The sequence below is a fragment of the Notamacropus eugenii genome, chromosome 5, assembly GCF_028372415.1.
Source record: "Notamacropus eugenii isolate mMacEug1 chromosome 5, mMacEug1.pri_v2, whole genome shotgun sequence".
NCBI classification, from domain to species: Eukaryota; Metazoa; Chordata; class Mammalia; order Diprotodontia; family Macropodidae; genus Notamacropus; species Notamacropus eugenii.
The window spans coordinates 354,961,672-354,968,245 of NC_092876.1; positions in this window are offsets into that span (position 1 = coordinate 354,961,672).

A 6,574-nucleotide genomic window follows, 5' to 3' on the forward strand; every position below is an offset into this window, starting at 1 on the left:
CAGACCACTGGGCCTCTCTCCAAGGCAGCTAGTCTGCCCCAGCCTATCTAGATCACCTAATTAGCCTACTTGATATTCCTTTCACTGTGGCACCTGGCCCTCCCCAGACTCCTTACTACTCCTTAATTACATCCAGATCTTTTTCACAGTTCTTTTTTTATATAAGCATCAGCCTCACTCCCATTAAGTTGCAGGTTCACTAGGAGCCCTGCCCACTTCTATTGGCACTGACGATAAACTTAGCCACTTGATTGAGAGAGGGCTTGAGTGTGTGAATTCATTCCAGACAACTCTGTCTCATACCCTGACATTTTGGGGTTCCCAGCAACTCCAGACTGAGCCAGCCTGTTCTACACTGCACCCTCCATCAGCAACAACCTCTCTAACAGCAGCCTTTAGCTTATCTCTGGGGTACCAGAGTCTTTTCTCCAATGGGATCTGTGTCCAAGGTGTCTCCTTTGATAGAATGTAAGCTTCCTGAGAGAAGGTATGGTGATTATTATTGCCCAATCTGCAAGAAAAACCACTGGGACAGAGGTAGGGGAATCCCCTTTTTTGCAAGTAAATACACATTCACTATAGTTACATAGTAAAAGTTTCCCCACTCCCACGCTATTTGAAAACAAGTTGCTTCCCCAAAATATCACCTCTAGGTTCCCCACATCCTTTCTGGGAAGAAGTTGTTCAAACTATTCTAGAAGAAATGAAGCCTGATAACTGAGGAGGAGTTCAATTAATCTCCTTTTCCAAGAGAAGGTACATCTCTGAAGGGGTAAGGATGTTGGGGTCAAGGCAAAACTGCATTGGGGAAAAAATAAGGAATGGCTGGAGAGAGTCCCCTGGGACTGTATTCAAAAGTAGTCCATTTTTGTCAAGTAATATTTGCTAGAGTTTGAACCCCAGAAGCCACTGGACTGAAAAACCTTCATTTTTCTAGAATGGTATTTCCTAGTGTAAATAAGGTGAATTTTCATGTGCATAAGGTGGATTTTTGTTATTCTCTTAGAATTTAGTTTCCCAGGATCCATGGCCATAACAATCTCTGTTTCTGAGGTTCATGACTTGTAAATATCTCTACTGCACTTGCACAGTGTTATATAATAAGCAATATAAACATTTTTGCTTAATATTGTATGTATTCACCATAACTGCTCAGTGAGATATAATGGTGATATCGTGTAAACTTCTGAGGCTGTGGTTGGTAAGATGCCTTCTTTGTTTTTTGCCCTATAAAGCAAGTGGACACTGGTCAGTAAGTGGGGAATTCTTAGGGTTGATTGCACAAGCTCAAATCTTGTGTATGTTTTGATTGGTCCCCATCAAGGCTTGGGGGGCATCTGTGTTTGTCTCAACCAACCCCCATTGAGGCTTGGGGGATTTAGGAGAGTACACAAGCTGTGCTTGTCTCAGTTGACCCAGTCGAAACACAGGAGTAGTTGCCCCCTCTTCACACTGGCCTCTATGAGAAGGGTGATTAGAGAATGCTGTAGGAGTTGCTGCTCCCATTATTATCAATCCTGTGTGAGAAGACTAGACTAGAATAAAACTTATTATTAACCCCTCCAAAGCTGTCTTCCTGTCCTTTCTGTCTAACCATATCAAAAGTAAGCCTGTGCTAGCAGCCCTCCTCTGTGTTTATCTGTCTTTTACTTAGAATGTTACAGACTTGACTTCTAGGAGGTTGACAATCTGAGTGGGTAGTCAGATGCATAATGATATTTCTGTTGACTAGTAGGAGGCAAACTTCTTGCTCTGAGAGGGGAAAATACCATTTTGCCTGTTGGGGCCAAATTTGAAGTCATTTGGGTTTGAAGGATACTTTGTAAAACACAAATGGTTCACTGGGGCAGGAATAGCTGCCTTAGCCTTATTTGGAGGAATTATACGATGTGAGACCTAGCACAAAATGTCATCACTGCCTCAATATTAGCACTGAACCCACTGCCCAACTTCTACCCTCTAATAATGACACAAACCTTGTGTAGTATATGGTGTATATAATAGGTGCTGACATTTCCTACAAACAAATATATGCAGTAGGAGGCATTGGCAAAATTTCTCCACTGGTCTTGACCCTGAAGAGGAAAGAAACTTTCATTATCCAGTCATGTGATCTCCAGAGATCAGTTGACCAGACCCATAGGAACTGCCCAAGAATTAGTATGGATGAACATCTTCTTTGATTTCAAGGATCATTTACTATAGTGTTCAGCTCACTGGAAGGGCTTGCCAGGACCCCCATTCTGTAGGGTTTTCTCTATTACCAGATTGGTGGCTACTAAAATCCAGTTGTGTATTCCTCTCTGAAAGGGAATAGAGCCATTGGTAAATCAGGCAAACTGGTGTTCATTAGGAGGCAGGTTGGTACAGGTGTGGGTTTCTTGGACCATCAGAAGAGGCAAAGTTCCAACGTCTGGACTAGAAGCCTCAGTTTCTGGCATGATTATCATCTGTTTAAGTAATTCAATTTTATTTTGTTTTTCAGGACCATATTCTCTACCTACTACCTCTTCCTCCCTCTCCCCCAAATGGAGAGAGCAAGAAAAACAAAACCCCTGTTACAAACATGTATAGTCAAGCAAAATAAATATTCATTTGACTACCTATCTGTATGAGGCACAGGAAAGACCTAAGAAAGTGTGATTTTGATGTACCATATCCATTTAGCAAAAAAGACCTCCTGTGTTCTACCTATCTTGCTAGAAGGACCAGCTTGTACCACCCAATTCAGACTAGATGGTTCTGGAGAAAAGGCAAATTTTTGACCCTGCATCATCTGTTCAGTAACTACTATGGTTCAATTACAGGCAGGCAACTGATTTTCAAAAGTTCCATAAGTAGCAGCTTTGGGGAACTTGTAGTTCCAGAAACTTGGTGGTTATTTATTCTGGTTACTTCATGGTACCCCCTAAAGGCTCCACTCAGCCTTGTCTTTATGGACACAGATTTTCAGAAATGTGGGTCTTTCAGGGTCGTAAAGGCTGTTGGACAGTCTGCTTTACATCTCCAGGTTTGTAGTCTGTTCTGGGTCTCATTTTAAAAGAGGCAGACAAAAGTGTGACTCAGAAAATGTGGCCCATCAGGACACCCAGACGGGGAATGTGGACTCTGTAAAATCTGCAACTCTACTTGATCTCAACTCCACGTATCAAGATGGCCCTCTCAGGATCAGCTTATTTCCAAAACAGCACCTTTCCAACTCTCTCAACCTCCTCTCCATTCTGATAGGAGGACTGGAGGGAAGAGAACTCAACTTCATCAAAAGCCTTCTTTAAAAGAGGGCAGAACTTGGACTTTGCAGCCCACTCCATTTCCCAACTCAACTGCTCTCAAATCCATGGAATGAGATGTCCTCGTGTTGGGTACTCCCTTCTATCTTTTTCCCTTTCTCTCCCTTTCCAGTTTCCTTTTGTGTATTGTTTTCTCTTAATGGAATGTAAACTCCTTGAGGATAGAGATTGTCTTTCTTTTTCTTATTTGCTTCCCCAGCATTTTGCTCAGTGCCTGGCATATAGTAGGCATTTAATAAATGTTAATAGTATTGTGTTGTATCATATTCTCTTGGGATCCTTCTTAGATTGTGAAGAAATTGATACTTATTGTATCTTATTCTGGACTATTCCTGAAATCTTCTAGCTCCAAATTTGACTGAGTCAGCTGGACACTGGATTTTCCTACAGCTAATTTCCAATCCCTTGTGTTTCACATAGGCATTCCTGTAGGCTTTGAGAGAAATGGTTATTTTTCCCTCTGATTAATAATCAATTACTTGATTAGGACAAGGATTTTTTTTCAGAATCCTGTAGGTTGTTTGGTCTCTGAATGACATTGCTGATATTGGGGCTGAATTAATTTTCTTAATACTCTGGGTCACCCCATCCAGGTGGGGGTAGTCCTTTGTGTTCTACTCAGGTGCAGGCCAAGGTAAATTCTTTGGTTAAATTGCCCAAGGCTGGGGGTGATTTGGAAGTAAATAACTAGTCCCTAGCCCCTCATTAGCATAGGCACACATCTCATCATAATATTCATTTTCTCATTAGTTGTTAACCAATCAGAGTTGATTGCAATCCTCAGGAACACCCACCCTTCCAAGGGCATAAAAGTGTTGAGTGGATTCCATGAAGGGTCTTTGGCATTTGAGACTGTCAATTACCCCTTTTTTAAATAATATGCTATGTGTGTGTGTGTGTAAAATATTATGCATAAATTATATGTATTATATATAAATATATAACATAAAATATATTAATAAAATGATTAATTACTCAGAAACTATACCTCTCAAACTTTTAAAATGTCACAGCTTCTACTGCTTTGACCTCATCTGGCCCAGTCAATATTATTTCATCAAAGTAGTGTACACTCAGTGTAGTGGTGAACATCAAAGTGCTCAGGAAGGAAGGCCTCTTTCAGGTCTTTGATCATTATGATGTGGCAGTTTGAGGGAGACCTTGTAGATCTGGGAGGAAGGACAGTAAGAAGTATAATGAACTCCTTCCCAGGTGAAAGCAAGCTACTTCTGACTAGTCTCATCCAATGCTCTTATCATTATATTAAACTTAGTGATTTGCCCAGGTTTAGACACATCTTCTCAGAAGCAAGATTCAAGCTCAGGTATTTCCTGACTCAAAGATGGGAACTTTTGGGGTCAAACTCATATAGAAATGGATCCCCTGTAGGCTGCATATTAACTTAGAAAACCACAAATTAAACATTACCTATGTTATATGTTTATTTATTTTTAAAAAAGCTTTTCCCAATCACATTTTAATTTGGTTACAAGCTGTGTGTTTGATACCTCTGCTCAACTGATTGGGATCCAAGATGGTAGAGTAAAGGCAGGGACTCACCTGAGCTCTTCCAAATTCCCCTTCAAACAACTTTAAAATGATGTCTCTAAACAAATTCTGGAGTGTCAGAATTGACAAAAGGATTGGATGAAACAATTTTCCAGCCCAAGACAACTTAGAATGTCAGAGGGAAAGTTGTGTCTCACTGAGGTAAGTGTGGAGCACAGTCTAGTATAGATTGCTTCAGTGTAGGTCATGCCCAAGCAAACAAGCAGCAGGTCTTGGGGAAAACCAAATTAGCTTCTGGAGCTTTCAGCCCACAGATGGCAAGGGGGTCACACAACTGAAGTGAAGGAGATTATAGGAGACCCTTTGCTGGGTTCAGAACTCTGTTGCATTGCCCATACATGGTTCCAGGTTGCAGTTGCAGGGTGAGGAGAAGCACTACTAGGAGCAGGGATCTTGGTCCTAGCTCCAGTGAACAGTGTAGAGGTTCCTCTAGATGACATCCATCATGAGATCACGTTAGCTTGAAAGAAATGAAAATTTACAGACTCCCCAGAACTAGCTCTGAAAAAAGTAGCTTGAAAAACCTAAAGATTGGTAGTGTACCCTCTATCAGGGGAACAGAACTCATTTTTAACATAAAGTTAATAGTCAAGAAATAGGCTGGGAAAATGAGCAAACAACAAAAAAAATAATCTAACCATAAGAAGTTATTATAGTGATAGGGAAGATCAAAACACAAACTCAGGAGAAGACAATGAAATCAAAGTACCTACATGCAAAGCCTCAAAGAAAAATATGAATTGGTCTTAGGTTGCAAAAATAATTCCTGGAAGAGCTTGAAAAGGATTTTAAAAACCAAACAAGAAAGGTAGACAAAAAATTAGGAAAGTAAATGAGAATGATTCAAGAAAATCATGAAAAAGGGAGTAAAGTCAAGATGGTGGAGTAAAAACAGGGACTTGTTTGAACTCTCCCCAAAACCCCACCAAATACCTGTAAAAAATAACTCTAAACAAATTCTGGAGGTGCAGAACCTACAAAATGATGGTGTGAAGCAAATCTCCAACCCAAGATAGCCTGGAAGATTCATGGGAAGTGTCTATCCTTCTGGGCTGGAAGTTGAGTGCAGTCCAGTGTGGGCCATGCTGGCACAGACCAGGCCTGAGCAGGCCTCCAGGGGACTGAATCACTGGCAAGTGTGGAGGTTTGGAGACTTCTTGACCCCAAAACTGCAAGCACAGCTTGGAAGGTCAGGGGAAAAAACCTGTCACACCTATGTGAGAGTAGTGCAGTCTGGCCCCAGTCTCAGCCCCAGGGTGGCAGAGGGGGCAGAGGAGCCCACAGCAGCAGCAGCAGCAGCAGTGCTAGTAGCTGTTTCTGGAGCTCTAGGCCCACAGATTGTGGGGAAATTGAGCAGCTGACAGTATATCCCCCACACCTCCACTCAAAGCAAAGAACTACCTTGACAAAGAACTCAAAAATCAAGTAATTGGCTGTTGAAATGAGCAAACAATGGGGGAAAAATCAGACTGTAGAATCTTACTTTGGTAACAAGGATGATCAAAACATGCAACTAGAAGACAAAAAAGTCAAAACTCCTACATCCAAAGCCTCCAAGAAAAATATGAATTGTTCTCAAGCCAGGGAAGAGCTCAGAAAGGATTTTGAAAATCAAGTAAGAGAAGTAGAGGGAAAATTGGGAAGAGAAATGACAGTGATGCAAGAAAATCATGAAAAATGAGTCAACTGCCTGCTAAAGGAGACCTAAAAAAGTG